The 7,500-nt window shown below is 32.1% G+C and overlaps 1 pseudogene across 1 annotated transcript in view; it reads left to right on the top strand.

Moving 5' to 3' along the window:
* The window catches only part of LOC144977931 (uncharacterized), a 53,586-nt pseudogene that overhangs the window by 19,023 nt on the left and 27,063 nt on the right, over nt 1–7,500 (top strand). Inside the window, exons 5-8 of the transcript XR_013646437.1 lie at nt 709–816; nt 1,191–1,338; nt 5,996–6,035; nt 6,805–6,977. The product of XR_013646437.1 is annotated as an uncharacterized LOC144977931 (transcript). The remainder of the gene's footprint in view (nt 1–708; nt 817–1,190; nt 1,339–5,995; nt 6,036–6,804; nt 6,978–7,500) is intronic.

Below are 7,500 nucleotides of genomic sequence, written 5' to 3'. Positions count from 1 at the left end.
TGTTGTTTCTCTTGTTGTTACAGTTGTTGCTGTCGTTTTTGCTGTTGTTGTTGTTGTTGTTACTGTTTTTAAAAAATTGTTTTTGTTGTTGTCATCGTTCTTGTTTTTGTTTTTGTTGTTGTTTGGTATTGTTGGTGTTTCTATTGCCGTTACAGTTGTTGCTCTCGTTCTGGCTGTTGTTGACGTTATTTAATATTCTAGCTGTTGTTATTTTTTTTACCTTTTTTTCTCGTCTGTTGTTCGTTGTTTCATTTTTTTCTTCTGATGCATCAGTTGTTACTGTTAGGTGATATTACAATTTTTTTACGACATAGACAACGCTGTTAACGGCTAGGTACTTATTTTACACCTGAGTACGGTGAGAGAATGTGAGTAAAGAGCCTTTTCCAAGTGCTCAACTATGCATGCAGCGAGCGAGGCTCGAACCCAGGACCTTCCGATCCCAAAGCGAGTGTCATAATACAACAAGACCACATTATACCCGCAATAAAGACACTTTATAAATTAATTTTTGAGATTGAATGAAACTAAATACTATTGTAACAATGGGTATTTCAAAACAAAGAATGAATGATCTCAAGATAGTTTTAGTGTTTTCAGTTGGTTTAACAAGTCGTTGATATTTATTTTAATGAATGAATGAAACAAATACTATTGTAACAACGGATATTTCTGATTAATCATTTCTTGTGACCTTGACCCTTGCAGCGTCACCTCAACAAACGGATCCAGAAAAGGGTGGATGGTTTAGGCGATCCCTTGGAATACCCCTCGGACGACGAGGAGAAAAACGAGATGGATAAAGCCAATAAACAGGTCAGAATGATAGTCGTTTTTGGAATCGCCAATTTTTCATTATAAATACATTGATTGGTTATTGTAATCGATATGTGATTGATCTATAATTCAAACAACGAATATTCATAAATTCATTCATACAATTAACCATTCAATCATTTAATCATTCATTCATTCATTTTTTCATTTATTCATTTTTTCATTTATTCATTCAATCACTCATTCATTCATTCACTCATTTATTCATACATACAAATAATCATTCATTAATTTAATCATTAATTAATTAATTCATTCATTCATTTAATCATTCATTTAATTCATTCATTCATTCATTCATTCATTCATTCATCCAACCATACATTTTCCGATTCCCTCATTCACTCGTTCAGGGCAAGGACGCCAAACAGGTAACGATATTCTCCAAATACTCAGAGACGGGAGAAAAGATCGGACAAGAAATGAACGGGAAGTCCCGGCCCAAGAGAGCTTCATTTTCTAAGTCTCCTTCACGGAGATCCAGCCAAAACAGACTGAACGGTGATTCTTAAATTTATAGATACATGACTTTTGTTGCTCAGCGGTACCTACGGTCTTTGGAGAGAAAGATAAAGGGAATAAATGTAACTCATAAATAAGAGAACAACACAAAACAAACGATGTTTCGGTCTTTGGCCATTTTCAAGGAAACACGACGTGTTTACTTGAAAAAAAAGGCCAAAGGCCGAAACGTCTTTTGTTTTGTGTTGTTCACTTATTTATGAGTTACATTTACTCCCTTTATCTTTCTCTCCATTTTATGGGATTACTTGGTTTTGTCCTGGCCCTTGTCGGAGTCCTTGGTTGAGGGGGAAACAGTCAAACGTAATAATAATAATAATAATAATAATAATAATAATAATAATAATAATAATAATAATAATAATAATAATAATAATAATAATATAATAATAATAATAATAATACACATTTATATAGCGCTCATTCTCGTGTAAAACACAAGCTCTGGGCACTTTACAATATAAATATCAATTTTAAGTGAAAAAAATAATAACAACAATAATAATTCATAGCCAAATCAAGGATTCATATAGAGTCAAGAAAAACAAATTATATAAAACGTATAATCATAGTTTTGGGAGGTGATATTTTTTCCTCGTAAATCATCTCTTTGTTAAGTACTGATCTTTAGATTTTTATTTTGAACATATCTTGTAAACATTGGAGTGTGTTCCTTTTAGTGGGATCACGTGTGTGGTGTGTGGATGAGACTTGCACGTGATCTCAAACTAAGTACATTGATAGTGTGCTCTTGGAATCTACATGTGCGGCTATGTGGTCTTGTGGTATGACACTCGCTTTAGGATCGGAAGGTCCTGGGTTAGAGCCTCGCTCGGCGCATAGTTGAGTCCTTGGAAAACGCTAATTATTCACATTCCCTCACCGTACTCATGTGTAAAATGAGAACCTGGCCGTTGACAGTGTTGTCTCTGTCCGAAAATATTGTAATATTGCCTAACAGGCGTCTTACATGTTGCATGTCGCTGTTAGCAAGGGACCCCTTGTCAAGCACTTTGAGCACTTTTCGTGGATATTGCGCTATATAAAAATCTCAATTAAAAATTATTTTTTTACATCTGCCGTTCCCCATTTGAACCAATTCCCCTTTGTCTTACTTTTATCTTAGGTGCTTTAGTTGTAAATCTAGAATTTTTTGACTATATTATTTTCTTCCTGTTTACCCCCCTGTAGCATCAATCGCCGTCAAACACTTATTGTAAACATAGGGGCAGCGTGGCTCAGTGGTACGGTCTATGCTTCGTACCCAAAAGGTACCGAGTTCGACTACCCGCCTCGTTGTGTGGCCTTGAGCAAGTCACCTCGCCCTGCCTAGCTCACTTTTGCAGCGCTGCAATGCGGCTGACGCTTGGGTTGTTCCAGTCTTCCCTTGGAATAGACCCTAAAGACAAATTTCCCCTTGGGGATGAATAAAAAAAATTCCTTTTGGATGAATAAAGTACATTATTATTATTATTATTTATTATTATTATTATTATTATTATTTTATTATTATTATTATTATTATTATTATTATTATTATTATTATTTATTTATTATTATTATTATTATTTATTATTATTGTATTATTATTATTATTATTATTATTATTATTATTATTTATTATTATTATTATTATTATTATTATTATTATTATTATTATTATTATTATTTATTATTATTTATTATTATTATTATTATTATTATTATTATTATTATATTATTATTATTATTATTATTATTATTATTATTATTATTATTATTTATTATTATTATTTATTAATTATTATTATTATTATTATTATTTATTATTATTTATTATTATTTATATTATTATTATTATTATATTATTATTTATTATTATTATTATATTATTATTATTATTATTATTATTATTATTATTATTATTATTATATTATTATTATTATTATTATTATTATTATTTATTATTATTATTATATTATTATTATTATTATTATTATTATTATTATTATTATATTATTTATTATTATTATTATTATTATTATTATTATTATATTATTATTATTATTATTATTATTATTATTATTATTATTATTATTATTATTATATTATATTATTATTATTATTATTATTATTATTATTATTATTATTATTATTATTATTTTATTATTATTATTATTATTATTATTATTATTATTAATTATTATTATTATTTTATTATTATTATTATTGACCGTGAGGCACCGCCACAATGTCGGGTCGTATCGAATCGACCACACTCGCGATGGTTCAATTCCGAGATAAAGGAATTAAAGAGAAAAAAGAGACAGGCTGAAAGGAAATGGCGAAAGAGTGGCCTAACGGTATTTAAAGATATCTACAAAGCAGCTAAGTCGGCTCTTTATAACGCCATCACATGCGCAAAAAGGCCCACTACAACGAAAAATTTCAAAGCATTACATCTTGCAAAGAACTGTTTTCCACCGCAAACGACCTTCTTGGCAGTAAGAAATCCACACCCTTCCATCGTCTAGAAATAACACCGAACTAGCTCAAATTTTGCCAACTATTTCCACGACAAGATAAAATCCATTAGGGAAAACTTAGACAATACATCATCATCATCGTCACCGAGCTTTGGACCATTCCATGGAACGCCACTACATGTTTTCGATCCAGCACTGAAGATGAAGTGAAGTCAGCCATTTTATATAGCCCATCAAAATATTGTGACTTATTAGACCCCATCCCAACTAGTATTCTTAAGACTTGTATTGAAGAACTGTTACCAACAATAACTGAACTTATAAATAATTCGTTTGTCTCAGGTAGTGTCCCCGACTCGTTTAAACGTGCCATTGTTAAACCACTATTAAAGAAGTCCGATCTAAATGTAAACGAACTGAAAAATTACAGACCTGTCTCCAACCTTCCATATCTATCCAAAGTGCTTGAACGCATTGTGTTAAAAAGACTTTTGTATCATATCCATCTAAATAATTTAAGTGAAATTTTCCAATCTGCCTATAAATCACATCATAGCACTGAAACTGCCCTTTTAAAAGTATGCACTGATATTCTTAATAGTATTGACAAAAATCATGTCTGTTTATTGACTATGTTGGACCTTTCGGCTGCATTTGACACCATTGATCACGAGATACTTATTAAACGATTAGAAATTACTTTTGGAATTAGAGACACTGCGCTTAGTTGGTTTAAATCATACCTAACATCAAGATCTCAGTCGGTTCTGATCGATGGCGCAGTATCAGAAACATTTCCTCTATATTACGGCGTTCCGCAGGGGTCTGTCCTTGGTCCTGTTATTTTTACTCTTTATACTCAACCTCTTTCGGATATTTTTGTTAAAAATAAATTAATGTATCATTTCTATGCTGATGACACTCAGATCTATGTAAGCGATATCCCTAGTAATATCCCATCATTAATTACCCGTGTTGAAGACTGTATTAGAGATGTTAAATGCTAGATGGAAATTAACAAGTTAAAGCTGAATAATGAAAAGACAGAGGTGATGGTGTGTGGTAGAAAAAGTGTTTTGAAAGATGATTTTCTGAAGTTTACTCTAAATATAAATGGGTGCACAATTAACCTTTCAACGTGTGTGAAAAACCTCGGGGTAATGCTAGATCAACATATGACTATGCAGGCACAGTTTGATTCTCTATGTAGAAGTTTGACAATAGGCTTAAAAAGAATTGCTTCAGTTAGACCTTTCCTAACAAGAGAAGTAACATGCAAACTAATAACATCTTTCATACTATCTAAAATAGATTACTGTAATTCGTTAATCTCGAATGTAAGCAACGATAAAATATCACGCCTTCAAAGTATCCAGAATGCGGCTGCTAAATTGATTTTAAGAAAGAAGATAACATCCTACTCGTTGCCACTTTTGTATGAGCTGCATTGGTTACCAGTTAATGTGAGAATCGAATTCAAACTAGCAGTATTGTGCTATAAGTGCCTTAATGATCAAGCACCATTGTATATTACTGAATTTTTAGAAACTTATAAGCCAACGAGGAGTCTACGTTCTGCACTAGATTCTACAAAATTAATTGTTACAAATAAATATAAATATAAATTTTACGGCGGCAGATCGTTCAGTCACGTCGGACCTTCCATCTGGAACTCTCTTCCTAAAAGAATAAGAGAAGCGCAGTCCTTATCAATATTTAAATCAAAGTTTAAAACACCATCTCTTTGTTAAAAACATCTTGATTAATGCATCTTTGTAATTTGACCCAATATGAATGTTAATTTAGTTTATGTTATTATATCATTATTTTATATTATTTCCGTATTTGACATAGCATGTGGATGTATTATAACATATCTTGTATTAATGACTTTATGTTTAGTTATTACATTGTTGTATAATGATAATATTATGTTGATGTAGTTTGTATAATGTTTCATTTGTATAATAATGTCACTGTATTATTGTTTCGCGCATTGAGCATCACCCAGTGATGAAAATGCGCGTTATAAATGTCATGTATTATTATTATTAAATTATTATTATTTATTATTATTATTATTATTATTATTATTATTATTATTATTATTATTTATTATTATTAATTATTATTATTATTTTTATTGATTAATTATCATTCTCTGTTTCCAGGGAACGGAATGGATACAACACGCTTCAATGGACACGGTGTGTAAGTATCCCATGAACCATTTCGCGAAGTTTCATTCAGGTTTGTGAGTTTTTGCCAGGATGAGGGTCATTTAAATTAATCGATATTTTGTGAAGGACGAGTTTTCTGGTCAAATTTCTTTGAAAATACGAGTTTTTCCAGGGTACGGCAGTTAACTGGTTAAATATTTGGTAAAATATCATTTTGTATGGATATATTATTATGGCCCATCGTCTCAAAACGGTATTATGTCGGAACGAACCAGATGCTTGAAAGCCTAATTTAATGTTTTAACTGGTCAAATTATATAAATTGTTGGCATTATCACCCTAAAACATGGTATCCATTCTCCTCAATAAAACATACAAACTCAACACAAGTCTGATATTTCTGGCTATAAATTCAATTTTCAACATCTTAACTAACACGACTTAATACCGTTTTGAGGCGAAGGGTCACATATGGGTTCTAAGAAGCTAGATTTTCCTTCTCAACAAGATTTATTGATTCAAAGAGACCTAATATGGCAGCTCTGTAGCTGGAGCCAAATATTCGTATTTTTACGAGCTTCTGTGGTGTAACGGTAGCACGTCTGGCCGGTAATCAGAAGGTCTGAGGTTCGATCCCCAGCAGTCGAGGTCGACTGATTTTTTTTTCTTATATTTTTCTTTATTGCTTTGTCTGACATCTTCCATGCACACTTGTTCCCTTTTTTTTATCTTACACAGATGCCTGCTTCTTAATTTCTTAATAACAAATTGAAGACTTGACTTCAATCTTCCTTCAACAGCTCTGAGTCAGACCCACTGTTCACCAAGTCGTCTCCTCTTCCCGGCATACCTCCATCTCGACCCCACATCCCGTCCCACCGACACCACTCCCTCGTCCCGTCTGAATACAAGAGGTCAAGGGCGTTACACTCGGAAGACTCTGACCTTGAACTTCAAGATAACGAAGAAGATGGTGAGTCGAGACAGACACAAGTTGCTCGAAAATTAATTATTCCGTTAAAAAAAAGACAAAAAACAATTAGAAACCCCCCACCACCCCTCCCCCCAAAAAAATAACCCAAAAAACAAAAAACACAAAAAACCCCAAACAAACAAGCAAACGAACTAAAAATAAAACAAAGTGCGCCGGGAGTGAGAACTTTCTCGTTTCTCCAGCTGTGTCCGAGATGGGGGAGACGGACAGCCCAGTCTTTAATGAGGTGTCCTATCTCGCACTTTAATTTGCCAATTATTTAGATTTTAAAATAGATTTTATTTCAGTGGAAAAGTATTCTTACAATGTCATGAAACACTTTGTTTCTTTTTACCCTCAAAATGGGCATACTCTATATTAAATTTCCATGTGCTCGAGGTCATTGGTCACATTGCAAAGTGTGCTCAATGTGACCCACTTAGTGAAAAGAATAATGGGAGCGATCTATATTCATGTTTTCGTAAAACCAGGTCATCAATCACATGATTTGTTGCTGTCCAAC

This window comes from Berghia stephanieae, chromosome 8 (assembly GCF_034508935.2).
Source record: "Berghia stephanieae isolate SIO BIC M18660-M18661 chromosome 8, UCSD_Bste_1.3, whole genome shotgun sequence".
Taxonomy (NCBI): Eukaryota; Metazoa; Mollusca; class Gastropoda; order Nudibranchia; family Aeolidiidae; genus Berghia; species Berghia stephanieae.
This window is presented reverse-complemented; position numbering and strand designations above follow the sequence as displayed.